The sequence below is a fragment of the Phascolarctos cinereus genome, unplaced genomic scaffold (genome assembly GCF_003287225.1).
Source record: "Phascolarctos cinereus isolate Bilbo 61053 unplaced genomic scaffold, phaCin_HiC Scaffold_2;HRSCAF=192, whole genome shotgun sequence".
Taxonomy (NCBI): Eukaryota; Metazoa; Chordata; class Mammalia; order Diprotodontia; family Phascolarctidae; genus Phascolarctos; species Phascolarctos cinereus.
The window spans coordinates 303,932,118-303,949,264 of record NW_027555625.1 but is presented as its reverse complement, the minus strand read 5'-3'; positions in this window follow the sequence as shown (position 1 = coordinate 303,949,264).

The window sequence follows — 17,147 nt, the reverse complement described above, 5'->3', positions numbered from 1 at the left end:
AACTTTCTCAAAAACTGAGAGACAGGGAAGTTAAATTACTTGGCCAGGACCACAAAGCTAGTAAGTGTCTGATGTAGGATTTGAACTCAGGTTTTCCTGACTCCCAATCCAGTGCACTATCCACTGGGTCAACTCACTACCTCAAAATGAGGGGATTGAACTAGATATTCTCTAAAGTCCTTTTCAGATTTAAATCTAGATAATTTCCCCACCATCTTTTGAGGCACAAGACCAAAATAAAAGCATTCAGCATCATTTGGAACTTGGGATTCAAAACAACAAGCAAAGATTGTCTACCTAAATGCAGCACTTGTGGAAAGCAAAACTTTTGAGTAGAGCCTTGAGACAGATTCTCAAAGGAGATGGTGTCTATCTCAATATAGTAGCTTTTTCCAGCCACATAAATATGTTTACCCCCCAAAAAAAAACAAAGTAAGGAAAAGCAGATGCAAGGAGAAGGGGGAAAGATTTTTTTTTAATTGCCATTTAGTTTTCAAGTCATGTATACTGTTATGAAATGTTACTTTGAGTTCTGTTTAGGTTAGGGACAAAGGTGGGCTGGGGTCCAAGCAAGAGATAATTCCTCATTTTATCACTGTTTGAGAGTCAGAGAGAGATACAAATAGAAAGACAGATGGAGAGAAAGAGAGGGAGAGAAAGAGAGAGAGAGAGAGAGAGAGAGAGAGAGAGAGAGAGAGAGAGAGAGAGAGAGAGAGAGAGAGAGAACCTTAGAATCATCAGCAAGATCTGGAATTAACTCCCACTTCTGACACACTGGGCAAATTGCTAAATGTCTCATTTTCTGAGGCGACTAAGACTGTAAGAGCAGGCACAGACCTGCTTTATCACAGATTTAGAACTGGAAGGAATCTTAGAGGCCATGGAATCCAAGCCCTCATTTCATAGCTGATGAAAATAAGAAATGGGGATGTTAAATGACTTGCCCAGAATTGCACAGCTAGTAAATGTCTGAGGAAGGATAAAAGAAGTTTCCTTGCAGGAGTTTCTTGTCCCAGTAAAATCACAGGTTTAGTTCCTCCCACTCCTGAAATTAACGTGTATATCTATAAATTTCTTTAAGTCCATAAAATAGCTTTTAAAAATCAGTCATCAGAGTTAAAAATGCTTGGATGCATCATTGTTTCTCAGTTATCTGTAAGAATATTCATTAATTATTACCAATATAGTTAGTAAAATCAGTATCAGGAATAGAATCTTTTTGCTTTTGATGAATGTAGGAAAAATGATTTATAATATTGTTCAGGAAAAATTATTATGCTGTTTAAATCCAGCCCTATGTAATTAAAGGTTGTCTGCATCCAGAATTCGCCTGACCTCTATAACTCTCTAGGAATGCTGGAGATGTCTACAAGGAATTTTGGATTCTCCTAGGTCATAGATCCACCCAAAGTTTTCTTGTTTTGGGTCCACTCAAGCTTGTTTTTGGGTTCCCTTGTGTTTTGGCTTTGCCAAAATTTTATTGAATGTTTATAGCTATTCATACCTATCTTGATCTACCTTGGTTTGAAGTCATCCTCTTGGTGAAACTGCTTAACTGTATATGGTTCTTGTGCAGTCATTCTTGTGTAAATTTATATAATAAAAACCTTTCAGAGCCTTGGGGAGAGGGAGCCACACCGACTCTCTGGCTTGCTTTCCTCTGTCAAATGACCTAATACATTTCTTGCTAAAATTATTTCAGATTTTGGGATCTGTTCTCATGAAAAACAAGAGCATATTACTTCTCTGGAAGGGAAAAAAAAGAGAGAAAGTAAATGAACCTAAGATGAAATATGGCAAAACCTACCTCCCCACTTCCTAAGGAGTCATTTATGAACATTGAATGAACATTCTGTGGAGTTTCTGCAGCTCATTTTAGGTAATGAAGAAGTTAATTCTTGAGAGTCAGCATGGGGGAGTGGGTAGAAAGTTGGCCTTGACTTGGGAAGACTCCCATCTCTGACACACACTGGCTTGGTGACCCTGGATAATCCACTTAACCCCTAAATGCTCTATCCAAATGTGTGAGTAGTAGCCTCCCCGCTTCCCCTCCCCTCCCCCCAACCCCACACCTGCCCCCAAACACACTCAACCAGCCAGTTCCAGTTGGGCAATGCTACTATTCTCTCCTCCTCCTCCCCTTTCCCATCCTCCTCCTCTTCTTCATCTGTTCACTTGGGGAGTTGTACTCTGACATGTAGGTGCTCTGTCCAGAGGAATATAAATTTTGATCACCTATACTTCACAAGGTATCTTGGGATTTGGGGCTCAATTTTTTTTCCCTACTTATTTATTCTTTTTTTTTTTAAACTGGGACAATTAACTCTTTCATCTCAGACAGGTTTCATTTATGATTTCTTGAAATATAGCTCTGAAAAACTAGGCTTTGATAAGGCCCATTGGGATTTAAACGGAACTATTTGACTATGCCTTTTAACCCAATTCACTCTGATTCTCACTGATTGGTCAAAAATAGGTCCCAGCCCAAGCCTCACTTGCTTATTGTTTGGGTTTTGATGACTCAGAGTGAGTGTAAATAGCAATCCTTTGTTCTGGCCAGAAGCTCTGAGGGTCTTTCCCGTCCCAGACTGATTCTTCCCTGAAGGCAAATTAGGCCATCTTTTGCCTCAACTCTAACCTAGTCTTTAATTACTGAATGGATGTTGCCTCAGACAGACTGAGACCTCTGAAAGATTTTAGCTTAAAAAGGCCAAGGGCTCCCACTGCATCCAGAGCCATTGCCAGCTGTCCTAACCTGTGTCTTGCCACTGGACTCTGGAGGAGAGAGTGAAGCTGATGACTTTGTGCAGTTCTGCCTCACTTAAATCCAAGTCACTTGCAAATCAAGTTATCACCCTCATGATGTCATTGGTCTTCTTCAAGAACAAAGGACAAACAACAGCATCTCTGACACTGGCCAAGTGATCTTGGATAATCCACTTAACCCCTATGTACTCTATCCAATTCTCTAAGACTCTTGCAGATCTGTATTGGTAGATGGAATTTACTTGCCAGGAAGTTCTCTACACTAACAAAATCACATATGTGTACTAAACCCCTCCACAACCTCAATTTCCAAACTCTTGACTAGAATGTTCCTTATTAAGTCAGCACATGCTCGTATTGAACATTCTTTTCTTATTTTATGGAGGGTCATTGGCCAACTCAACTTCTTCCACCATCCCTTGGCAATCACAGTGGTTTTCTGGTTACTTTTTTAGGAAAACCTGCGCGTACTTTATGAAGTGATCTACCATCAGCACATTGCTTAATCCCTTCCTATCTCTTTCCAGTGAGAATGTCTATCCACATGCTCCAACGGTCACCACTACTTGTATTCCCCAAATGAGAAGTCCTAATCAATAGCACTCTACTATGAAATCAAGCATAAGTCTCTGCTGCCATCTTGTAGTTCTTTCTTGACCCAAATGTCCAGGATGATACTGTAGCATTTTCATAACCACAGAACAGAAGGCTTTGGGTAGCATCCACTGGTTTCTTGTACCTCTTGTTGGATCTAATATAATTGTTGTTGCTGTTGTTGTTCAATCTTTCAGTCGTGTCTGATGCTTCATTACCCCATTTGGAGTTTTCTTGGCAAAGATACTGGAGTCGTTGGTTGTTTCCTGCTCTAATTTATAGGTGAGGAAACTGAGGTAAATAGGGTTAAGTAAACTAGTAGGTGATTGAGGCTAGATTTGAAATCAGGTCTTCCTGACTCCAGGCCTGACAATCTATCTATTGCAACACTGATAGAGTTAAGAATATTAATAATACACCTAATATTAATAATGGGGAAGCTAGGTGGCACAGTGGATAAAACATTGGGCTTGGAATCAGGAAAACATCTTCATGAGTTCAAATCCAGCCTGATGCTTACTAGCTGTGTGATTCTGTGTAAGTCACTTAACCCTATTTGCCTCTGTCTTCATTTGTAAAATGAGCTGGAGGAGGAAATGGCAAACCACTCCAGTAACTTTGCTAAGAAAACCCAAAAAAATAGATTCATGGAGAGTTAAGATACCATTGAATACCAGTATTAACAATAGGCCTAATAATAGGTCTCTTGCATGTCTACGACTTCTTTCTCTTCTCTCATCTCAACAGCTTTTGTCCCTGAGGGCCACTTTCCCGTTTCTTGCCCTGTTTCCCTTTCTCATAGTTCTTTATGTTGCAGGCGATCCTGTCACCAGTCATCCTGGGATGAACGAGAAAGGAGAATTGGTACAAAATTTATATCCACTCATGGCAAACACTCTGGTAGGAATTTCAGGATCTCTGCTTCACTTTCATAGTTTTTATTGTATTTTAGTCAGATTTTGCTGGTGGCTTGTCTCCCTGTATATCACGTCCCTTGTTATCATTACGGTTTTGGATACACGGGGCACTGCAGGATAGAGTGCTGCCTCTGCACTCACATGAATTCTCCCTGTCCACTCATAATGTGTTTAGTTTGTGGTTGCCTGGTGCCACTACCCATCTCTAGTTAATAATGCTGTGACAGATGATCTCTCAAAAGTGAAGCCTCCTCAGGGGATCAATAGTTGTTGTTAATATTTCTTGATGGTTGCTTTCAAAACCCTCCTCCGCTCAGACCTTGTATTTTTTTTTTAAATGCTTAGCAGAAAGAATAGCCCTGCCCCCAACCTGAACTGCTTGCCCTTTGTAAAGCTTCCTGCCTTTTCTTGTCTCTGGGATAAGGAGGAAGGCGGTTAGGGAGGGGAAATTGCAGTAAATTTCAGTTTCCTAGGAATTACCTAACTCATGGGAATTTGGCCCTAAACCCCTTCCTGATCACCACACCACTGCTATGTCAGCATTAGATTTACTAAATAAGGACATGTATGTTTGGATTGGCTATACCCTGTTTCCTTGTTCTTTGTCTTTGATTTTTCTTGCCTAGAATATAAGCCCCACCTCCCAGCTAATGGGAGTAAGGGACAGGGGTAGGTTATATAATCTCATTTTGCTTTCTGTGCCTCGCCTCTCTCCTCCTTGAAGTGTACCGGGGGAGCAGACGCCCTTTCTTGTGAGATTGTAATAAAAAGTAACTTTTGCTTCCACCTTGAGAAGTCTCTGAGTTTAACTGATTTAGAGTCACTGTACCACACAACATGAAACAGTGCTTGTCAAAATACACAGATGTCTTGCTGCCCATCCAAACTTAAAATCAAGCTCGATATACACAGTGTCCAAAGGAATCAGTGACAGTCCACTTCAAAGTTCAAAACTCAAATTTGTGGATGGATAATGAGTCATTGTCAGTGAGTCCTCTGCTGGTAATGCAAGAGGTCTCTGGTACCTTTCAGACCCTTTTATAAAATTACTACTAGGTGCTATTGGTTGGCATTAGTGGGTCACACAAAGGATTTATTTGGATCTGCAAACCCTGGTGTACGTGTAATGCAGCTGACCAAGTCTTTGGAGATCTCATGTTACTTGCCCCAGTGATCTCCAAAGGGTGTCACAGGGTGGACGTCAGATTGTTTCTTTTTGTTCTTCTGTTTCCAGTTCTTATTATTATTAATAATAGCATTTGTATGGTGCTTTAAAGTTTGCAGAGTATATATGTATATATATATATACATATATATATATGTATATATATATATACATATATATATATATATATATATAATAAATCAACTCATTTGATCCTCATAACAGCTCTGTGAAGTGGGTGCTGTTATTATCCCTATTTTATGGATGAAGAAACAGAAACTGAGAGAAATTAAATGACTTGCTCAGGGTCATATAACTAGTTAAATGTCTGAGGCAGTATTTGAATTCAGATCTTCCTGACTCCATGTCCTGTTCTCTGTCCATATGCTGAAAAGTGAGATAGATCATTGCTAGGCTTAGAAATTATGTCATATTTCTTCATGAATTTCTGGTAGCAGCCCTGGAATCCTAAACTTTTGTGGTCAAAAGACATGGAAGTCATTATTATTTATTGAGACATCACGCTCTGGACACTATAGCCCTTTTAAAACAATGACTCTAGACCAGTGGCTTCTAGTTGATTTCACATTTTCAGCCATGTTTCTACTTGACTAAAATATTTCCAGAATCTAGTGAGATACACCAACATCTCTGAGAACTTCGTATTACTCGCTGTGAAATCATACTACTGACCAACAGCTGAAGAGTGACGAGGACCCCAGGAATCTCTTGAGGACATGTGCTATAGTTGGTAGCATTCTATTAGGTAGACAAAAGCTGTCTTTCCCTTATCTTCTTCTGCAATGGGGATCTGATAGTATCAAATAGCAGAGGATAAGGCATCCTTTATACAAAGTTTAAATAAAACTAATTATTGCCTTTTTTAGAAACTTGTTTATTTTCTTTTTTCTTTATTTCTTTTATTAATTTATTTTTAGCTTTCAACATTCATTTCCACAAGATTTTGAGTTTCAAATTTTCTCCTCATCTTGCCCTTCCTCCCACCCAAAGACAGCGTGCATTCTGAATACCCCTTCCCCTAATCTGCCAACCCTTCTATCACCTTCCCCTCTTCTCTTATCCCCTTCCCCATCTATTTTCCTAGGGCAGGATAGATTTCTATACCTCATCGCCTGTATATCTTATTTCTCAGTTGCATGTAAAAACAATTTTTAACATTTGTTTTTAATGCTTTGGGTTCCAAATTCTCTCCCTTCCTCTGTCACCACCCATCCTCATTGAGATGGCAAGCAACTCGATACAGGTTAAACATGTGTAGTCATGCAAAACCCTTCCATAGCAATTATGTTGTGAAAAACCAACTATATTTCCCTTCATCCTATGATGCCCCCCATTTATTCTATTCTTTCTTTTGACCTTGTCCCTCCTCAGAAGTGTTTGCTTCTGATTACCCCTTCCCCTCTACCATCCTTCTGCTCTCTTATCCCCCTATTTTCCTATAGGGTAAGATAGATTTCCATATTCAATTGAATGTGTATATTATTCCCTCCTTAAGTAAGATTCACTCATTCCCTCTCACCTTCCCCCACTTCCCTTTCACTGTAAAAGCTTTTTCTCGTCTGTTTTATGTGAGATGATTTACCCCATTCTCCTTCTCCCTTTCTACTTCCCCCTTAATTTTATTTTTTAGGTACTATCCCTTCATCTTCAACTCACCCTGTGCCATCTATCTATCTATCTATCTATCCATCTATCTATCCATCCATCTATTCATATATTTATTTTTTTTCCCTCCAAGTACTCTAATATTGACAAAGGTCTCATGAGTTACAAATATCATCCTTCCATGTAGGAATATAAGCAGTCCTACTTTAATAAGTTCCTTATGATTTCTCTTTCCTACTAACCTTTTCATGCTTCTCTTGAGTCTTGTATTTTAAAGTCAAATTTTCTATTCAGCTCTGGTCTTTTCATCAAGAATGTTTGAAAGTCCTCTATTTCATTGACTATCCATTTCCCCCCCCAAAGGATTATACTCAATTTTTCTGGGTAGGTGATTCTTGGCTGTAATCCTATCTCCTCTGCCCTCCGGAATATTATATTCCATGTCCTGTTGTCCCTTAATGTAGAAGGTGCTAAATCTTGTGTTATCATGATTGTGTTTCCACAATACTTGAATTATTTCTTTCTGGCTACTTGCAATATTTTCTCCTTGACCTGGGAACTTTGGAATTTGGTTATAATATTCCTAGGGATTTGCCTTTGGGGAATCTCTTTCAGGAGGTGATAGGCAGATTCTTTCCATTTCTATTTTACCCTCTGGTTCTAGAATATCAGGGCAGTTTTCCTCGAGTTTTTGAAAGATGATGTCTAGGCTCTTTTTTTGATCATGGCTTTCAGATAGTACAATAATTTTTAAATTCTCCCTCCTGGATTTATTTTCCAGGTCAGTTGTTTTTCCAATGAGATATTTCACATTGTCTTATATTTTTTCATTCTTTTGGTTTTGTTTTACAATTTCTTGATTTCTCATAAAGTCATTAGCTTCCAATTGCTCCATTCTAAATTTTTTTTTGGTGAGGGCAATTGGGATATGACTTGCCTAGAGTCATACAGCTGGTGAGTGTTATGTGTCTGAGGCCGGATTTGAACTCAGGACCTCCTGACTCCAGGGGCAGTGCTTTATCCACTGCAACACCTAGTTGACCCTCCATTCTAATTTTTAAGGAAGTATTTTCTTCAGTAAGCTTTTGGACTTCCTTTCCCATTTGGCCAATTCTGCTTTTGAAGTCTTTTTTCTCTTTGTTGGCTTTTTGGATCTCTTTTGTCATTTGGGTTAGGCTATTTTTTAAGGTGTTATTTTCTTCAGTATATTTTGGGGTCTCCTTTAGCAAGCTGTTGACTAGTTTTTCATGATTTTCTTGCATCACTCTCATTTCTCTTCCCAGTTTTTCCTCTACTTCTCTTACTTGCTTCTCAGAATCCTTTTTTGAGCTCTTCCAAGGCCTGGGACTGATTCATATCTTTCTTGGAGGTTTTGCATGTAGGAGCTTTGACTTTGTTGTCTTCTTCTGGTTGTGTGTTTTTATCTTCTTTGTCACCAAAGTAAGATTCTATGGTCTGACTTTTTTTTTTGCACTGTTTGCTCATGATCCCAGCCAATTATTTGGCTTTTAAACTCTTTGTTAAGGTAGGGGTCTGCTTCCAGTGTGGATAATGTAGTGTTCCAAGCTTGGGGGGTTTTGTGAAGGTGTTTTTAGAGATGCTTCTAGAGACCTGTAAATTTTCAGTTCTTCTAAGACGGTATGATTAAAGGCGAGGTGTTTACTCCTTTCCTGGCCTGTGCTCTGGTCTATGAATGACCACAAGCACTCTTTTCTGCCTTGGAACTGTGAGGAGGGTTTACTCTTCACTGACACCACAGGCTCCACCACGCCAATACTTCTCCTTGCCCCAGGACCTCCACTCAGAACTGTGACCCAGATACAAGCACGGGCAAAGCAAGAGAATTCTGCCTCAGCACCAGCTAAGAGATCCCTGCAATCCCCCTCTGATGCTTGATTCCCCCCTCTGTCTGTGGGTTGAGAGATCCAGAAGCAGCCACCACCCTGGGGCTGCAGCTGGAACTGGGGCTGGGACCAAGCTTCTCTCTCACCATGGTCTGACAGACTTATCCTATTGTCCTTCTAAGTTGTCTTTGGCATTTGTGGGTTGAGAAGTCTGGAAACCACCACAGCTGCTTGTGATTCAGTCACCTGGGGCCTGCTCCAGCTTCTTTGAGGCCTGGTTTTTGCCTGCGGGCCCACACTGAACTGCGCTCCTCTACCAGCCTGGCGCAATAGAACTTTCCAATCAACCATCCAGGTTGTGTTGGGCTGGAAATTTATTTCCCTGTCTTTTTGTGGGTTCTGATGCTCTGGAATTTGTTTAAAGCCCTTTTTTACAGGCATTTGGAGGGGTTTTGGGGAAAGCTCAAGCAAGTCACTGCTTTTACTCCACCATCTTGACTCTGCCCCTCTTGCAGCTCACACCAACAAGTATAAGCAATACAAACACAAACAATCATGTGGATCTAGTAGAAACCCAAGAGCACAACTAAAATGTCTCTGAACCGAGCAGTCTTGCTAACATGCCTGGCTAATGAGTGGCTTACTAACGTTGTACCCCAGGACTATGACCTGTGCCCTAAAACCTCAGGCTGGCCATAGAAATTCACATACAAAGATGAAGTAACATTTAGATCAAGCCAGACTACCAGACAAATAAGCTACCACATAGCTCTAACCTAGCTGGAAAAAAATTTTTTTGAGTATGCCTGAAAGGGTTAACTCAACAACCCAGAATGCTGGATATCGCAAGGACAATCTCAAGCAAGGATGAATTATATTTCTTCTCTTATGTGAAATATAATCCCTTTAATTCACCTTATTTTGTTATTTCAATCACTGGGTGTTTGGCGTATAATAAATATCTCTGGAATTAGATGGATCTGTGTAAGGATGTTTATTCAACAAGAATATTTCCCTGTCCAATTGGCTGTCTCATTACATCAGTAAATTTCTACTATTGATGCCTAAGATGTAATGCTATAGACTAGAAAGCCTTTAAATATTAATCCTTTCAGAAGATGCACATCATTGCCTCGAAGTGAATAAGGTTTCATGGAGATTAAAGCTAGGGCTTCAGAAAATTATCATCAGGAGAACAGAGACTGTTTGTTAGGTGAGTCATAGTATACAAAGGAAGGATGTCAGACCCTGGGAGGAATTTTCCAAAGCCAGAAAAGTAGTTATTGAATGGCCCATGGAAGATATGTAGATTATTTAAAGGCAAAATGAAAGATACAGAGCACCTGCTTTTTTCCCCTAAAGGAGTTAGTTGTTCTAAGTCATGTACTTTTATTCTGGGCCAATGAGTTTCCTGTGATAAGCTTATTTGAAGAACATTGAATGTCGTGGCCCAAAGAAAATAGCAAACGATGAATGAAGTGATAATGCTGAAGATCCAGGATCACATTTGTGGGTATCTTGGCTCTCAGACCAGAATACTCTCCTGTTGAAAGAGCATCAATGAGACTAGTTGCCTGAGGATTCACTTAATATATGTTGTGATGAAATGAGGATACCTCCCTCCCTCCCCACAACCTGACAGTCTCAGAAAGGAAGAATCCACTATGTTCAGCCTAATAATAATAATAATAATAATACAATTATGGAACAATTCAAGGTTTGCAATGGGCTTCACACACATTGTCTTATTCGTTCCTTACAATAACCCTTTGAAGTAGGTACTACTATTATCCCCAGTTTTATGGATAACAAAACTGAAGCTCAGAGAGGTTGATTAGATTAGTATCATACAGTAAGTGTAGGAGGCTGGATCTGAACTCAGTTCTTCTTAATTGGGAAGTCCAGTGCCCTATCCATCAGGCCATGCTACGTCTCATTCAGCATCTTTCTGGATGATTCCATGGCGCCATCATGCAGATCTATAGAAAAATTGCAGCAGCAGAGTAATATCTCCTCTAAAGATTGTATCCCTGGGATTCAGCCTTGCTGGACTTGCTGTTCTTCTTTGCCACTCCAACCAATATGTACTGAAGACCTATCACGTGCAAAAAAAGCTATTAGATAGTTTGGCTAACAAAAAAAAAAAAGATGGGCAAGGAAGAGTTCTTGCTCTCAGGAATCTGCAATCTAGTTGAGGAAAGAAACAGACCTAGATGTTTAGTTGGTAACCCTGGGATAGAGAGCTGACTGTAAGAGTACCTGTGTGAGCTGAGGCAAATCAGCTCATTTTTCAAAGCCTCAGTTTCTGTTTCTGCAAAATGGTGATAATATTCACGACATCAATTTTATAAGGTTTTTTAGGATGAAAGAATTTTGTGAACAAAGTGCTCTAAAAAAGAGGCATTATGGCAACAATGGCAACAACAACATCTATTATTAATAATAGAGAACTGTATTGTGCTTCTACATGGTTCACTATAACTAATCGTATGTAGTCACACACCTAAAGTAGCATAAGATAATTGCTGAATGGATGGTACAGTTAAGTTCTTCCAGGACTTGTCCAGAAGGGCAGTCAGTTTGGGTTGAGCTAGTCAGGGAAGACTTTACTGAAGAAGTATTTGAACTAGGTCTTGAAAAATGAGTAGAATTTATTAATAATAATATTTATGTAGCACCTTAGAGTTTGCAAAGTATTTTTCTTACATTATCTCATTTGATCTTCCCAACAAACGAAGTGCCAGTGCAGAAAAATGCAAGAGATGCTCATAACAATCCAACAGAAGGGGAATAGTTGGGGATAGGCTTGGAATGATTGGTTGTAACTGATCATGGAATGTTTTGAATATCATACTAGGCAGTTTGTGCTTATTTATTTTTGGGAGTACAGAATGAAGAAACGTTGAAAGCTTTAGAGGAAGTGTGTGTGTGTGTGTGTGTGTGTGTGTGCTGACAAAGTTACGCTTTAGAGAAAGTATTTTGGCAATGATAGTAGGGGAGGAAACAAGCATTTATTAACACCTACTGTATGCCAGGTTTGCCAAGAAAACCCCAAATGGGGCCCCAAAGAATTGGACACGACTAAAACAACTGAACAACAACAACAAATATGCCAAGTACTGTGCTAAGCATTTTACAAATATCTCATTTGGTCCCCACAACAACCCCATGAAGTAGGTGCCATTATTACCTCTATTTTACAGCTGAAGAAAATGAAGCAGACAGAAGTTAAGTGACTTGCCCAGGGTCATACAGCTAGTAGGTTTTGAGGCTAGATTAGAACTCAGGTCTTCCTGATTCCAGGCTTGGTGCTGTATCTACTGTGTCATCTAGCTGCCTAAAAATATCTATAGCACTTCAAGGTTTGCCAAACAATCTCCTCACACCTACCCTAAAAGGCAGGTGGTCCATGAATTCCTGCTTTGCAGCTAGGCAAACAAAAAGTTAAATGACTTTCCATACAAATTTGGTGGCGTAAAGGGTACAAAGCTGACAGCAAGACTCCGTAGAAGTGTCAGGACCACCAGGCCGATGACCCATTAACTTTTGAAACTCAAGGAGCATGAGTGTGTGCATGCGATAGTAGAACCTGGGTCTTATGAATAATCAGGACCCCCAGGGACACAAGACAGTCAACTACCCGAACCCTTCCCCACTGCTATATCACTGCTCTGTCCTAGGCTCTTCTATGAGTACCATTTCTTCTTTGGCTTAGCCCCTGCCTACTTGTCCACATCGTTTTTATTTATTTCCCAGATCTTGCTGTAAATTCAGCTGCCTTCAAGACTCAAGGTCACAGTCATAGTTAAACAGCAATGTAATTTGATTTAGTATAAGCATAATAAAATATAAAGCAAAAGACATATATTATAGAATGTAACATTTCACTCAGGCCTAATGACCCAAACTGCTCCACCACTCCAGGGCAGGAAAAATTCCTGTTAATGTTGCCATTCATTTCCCAGCCCAATGTGTCCTTCCTATCCAATGTCTGGATTGCAGGGAAATGTATTAGCTAGTCTTAAACATTACAACTCCTAGCTGTATAGCCCAATATATAAGGAGACGTGGTCTAAACTCATAACAGATTGGGCATCTTAAAGTTCAGAAATCTTACACTGTGCCAAAAGGGCTATAAAACTGTGCATACCCTTTGATCCAGCAATACCACTACTAGGTCTGTATCTCAAAGAGAGAAAAAAAAAAGGGAAAAGGAACAATTTATATAAAAAAACCTAAAAAACAAAAATCAAAAAACTTACAGCAGCTCTTTTTTTGTGGTTGCAAGAATCTGAAATTCAGGGGATGTTCATCAATTGGGGAATGGCTGACCAAGTTGTGTTTTATGATTGTAATGGAATATTATTATGCTATAAGAAATGGCAAGCAGGTTATTTCAGAAAAACCTGGAAAGACTTACGTGAACTGATGTGGAGTGAAGTAAGCAGAACCAGAGGAGAACATTGTATAGAGTAACAGCACTACTGTACAATAAATAACTATGAATGACAGCTATTCTCAGCAACATAATGATCCAAGACAATCTCAAAGGACTCCTGATGAAAAATGCTATCTGCCTCCAGAGAAAGAACTGATGGTGTCTGAAATATAGACTGAAGCATACTATTTTCCACTTTTTTTCTTCTTTTTTTCTTTTGATTTTCTTTCACAAAATGACTAATATGGACATATGTTTTACATGATTACATATTTATAACCTATATCAGATTACTTATCTTCTCAAGGAGGGGGAGAGAAGAAAAGGAAGGAGAGAATTTTGAACTCAAAACTCAAAAAAAACCCAAATGTAAAAAATTGGTTTCACATGTAATTTGGGGAAAAAAATCAAAATATTATTAAAAAAAAAAAGAAATCTCCTTCCACACTCTATCCCAAGTCCAGCAATTGTTTGTTTCTCCTCTGGCACCTTTCTTTCAGTCTTCTTTCACTCCTACTATGGCCATGGCCAAGCATCCCCCTGTTCTTGAAGTGTCACTTTCAGTGGATAAGGTTGTTACTTCAAGGTTCCTTCGGCCAGTGATGCCAGCAGTAAGAGACCATTGGGGCCACCTCTGTATCAGGAGCCTTCCAACCCTCCAAACTGCCCTATTGGCCCCTCTAGCCCTCAGCCCCTACAATGCATCTTGGGAAGCAGAGTGGACTAACGAAATGAGGACGTTGAGTCCTGGCAAGGGAGCTAGAACAATTCTGTTACACAGGTAACCAAAGAAAGGCTCATGGTCAGATAATGAGATTCTTTTGTGTAGCAGTTTCTATATCTAGGCTTATTACTAATTAGCTCTGCAACCTTGATCAAGTTACTTCTCTCTCTGAGCCTCATTTTCCGCATCTGTAAGATATCTGTAAGATATCTGCTAATTGTTGTGAAGGTCAAATGAATTCATGTATTTGAAAATACCATTTACAAATCAATCTTATTATTAGATAACAAGACTTTTTCAAAAAAGCATTTTGGTGACACACAGTGGCAAAATACCAAGACACAACATCTTTAAAAGCCTTCTTCTATGCCATTCCCTATGTCCTGCTCATTCTGAATACAGAATGCTCTGGGTTATTCAACCCATTTTCCGCTATAGAAGGAAGGGTTTCTGACTATAAATACATGTGCTTCCTATCTGTTAAGGTATTTACAGCAATACAGTAGATTTTATTGATCTCAGTGGGGACAGAGGAGGAGGGCCAAGCTGTGGTGCTTCTGGATGAGTAAAATGAAGAAATCCTAGGGCACCAAGGAAGAGCTCTTATCTCATGAGTCAATTGAAAGGCTCCAAACTGAAAAGACCATTTTTGTTTTGTTTTGTTTTAATTTTGTTTTATATTTTATTTATAGTATTTTATATTATCTTTTATATTATGAACTTGACAATCATCAAAATCACAGATATGCCAAGAAAAACATAGAAGATTGTACATGAAATTATGGACTTCTAGTTTGGATTGTTAGGAAGTACATACTAACAATATAGTGACAGCATTTTTTCTGTTTGTGAACCTTCTAAACATCTTTTTGCCTTCTGTATAATTTTCAGTGTTTTATTGATGCTATTTTTTCCCTATCAGCTCTATCCCTAACCATTAACAACCTTTAAGTAGAAACTTTTCATTAAAAATGTTTTTATAAACATCAACAAATGTGGACATAAATAGAAAAAGAGAATTCCCTATAAAGCCTAGATGCAGGGGTGGGGAGCCTGCAACCTTGAGGCTACATGTGGCCTTCTAGGTCCTCAAGTGGGGCCCTTTGACTAAATCTAACAGTCAAAAGGCCATACTTGAGGACCTAGAGGGCCACATGTAGCCTTAAGGCTGGGGCTGCAGGTCCTCGTCGCCCCCCCCCAGTCTCTTAAGTACAGCTTATTTTTTTAAAGTACATTTTCATTCAACACAGTTTTACCAGTAGGGGCCTGCTAGTCTTGTTCCCTTCTGAATTTCTTTAATACACTTTTCTTTGTATTTTAAAAACATTGCTTGAAGGTCTTTTTTCCCCCTTCTTTTTCGGACATCACTATAACTAACCTCTTATTTCCCATAATAAATTTCTTCCCCAACCCTATCACAACAAACAAATAAACACATGAATATTTAATGAATAAAGACATAAATAAATATATGAATAAATACAAATAAATAAATGAATAAGTGAACAAATAAATAGACTGATAAATGAACAAATTAATAAATAAAATTCTCCCCTGTAACAAATAAGCATAGCCAGGAAAAACAAATCCACACATTGGCTATTCTGAAAAATGTATATCTTGTTCTGTACATCTTTTCCATCACCTGCCTATCAAAAGCATGATTCTTCATTTGTCTTTTGGAGTCATGATTACTCATTGTTTTGATCAGAATTCTTAAGTCTTTCAAAGTTGCTTTCCTTTACAATACTGTAGTCATTGTATAAATTGTTCTGGTTCTGTTCATTTCACTCTGCATCAATTCATAAACTCTTTCCAGGTTTTTCTGAATCTCCTTTACACACACACACACACACACACACACACATATAATGGAGCAACATTACTCCAATTATATTTCTTTAAAAATTTATATTTTATTATTAATTTATGAAATAAAACAAGCATTTCCATAACATAGTAGAATAAAAAAGATGATTGCACATGGAACTGCAAACCTATTACATGTCACTTGCTATTCCTTTTAAATATATAATATCTTTTTCTCCCTTTTTTGTTCCCTCCCAATTCCCCCCGCCCCCAGCATCCACACTACAGATGGCTACCATGAGACACAAATATGCATATATTTGTAAAACCATTCTGTACATACTTCTATTTATCAGTTCTTTCTGGATGCAGATAGTGTCTTCCTTCATATGTCCTTTGTAGTTAATTTGGATATTTATAATACTCAAAATGACTTAGTCACTCAAAGTTCTTCTTAAAACAATATTGCTGTTACTGTTTACAACGTTTTCTTGGTTCTGCTCATTTCGCTCTTTATTATTTTGTGCAAGTCTATCCATGCTTTTCTAAAATCAACGAGCTCATCATTTCTTATAGCACAGTAGTGCTATAGCTATAGCTAGTAGTGCTATTCCCTCATGATCATATACTTCAACTTGTTCAGTCATGACTCAATTGATGGGCATCCCCTCAATTTCCAGTTCTTTGTCACCTCAAAGAGAGGTATGTTTCATCACCAGTCTTCTAAAATCATGCTAAGTCCCTGAGTGGCTCTCACCTCTGTACCTCTATCACTAAGCTAGGTACCTGAATGACAACCCTCTTACTAAGTGGGACCCTGAGCCACAAATGAAAGACTAAGTATGATGTAGCGGAACAGTGCTGAATCTGGAATCAATGGACCTGTGTTTATTTAATCTTGGCTCTACTACTTGTTTCTTGTGTGACCTTGGGCAACTCAGTACACCTCTCTGAGACTTAATCTGTGGTGGTCTGTTTGCTTCTTTCTTTCTTTCTTTCTTTCTTTCTTTCTTTCTTTCTTTCTTTCTTTCTTTCTTTCTTTCTTTCTTTCTTTCTTTCTCTCTCTTCTCTCTCTCTCTCTCTCTCTCTCTCTCTCTCTCTCTCTCTCTCTCTCTTGCAATCAGGGATAAGTGACTTGCCCAGGGTCACACAGCTATTAAGTGTCTAAGGCTGGTCCTCCTGATTCCAGAGCTGGTGATCTGTCACTGCATTACCTTGCTGCCCCATGGACGTCTGTTTTTTTAAAGCCCAAAGTCTCTTCCCA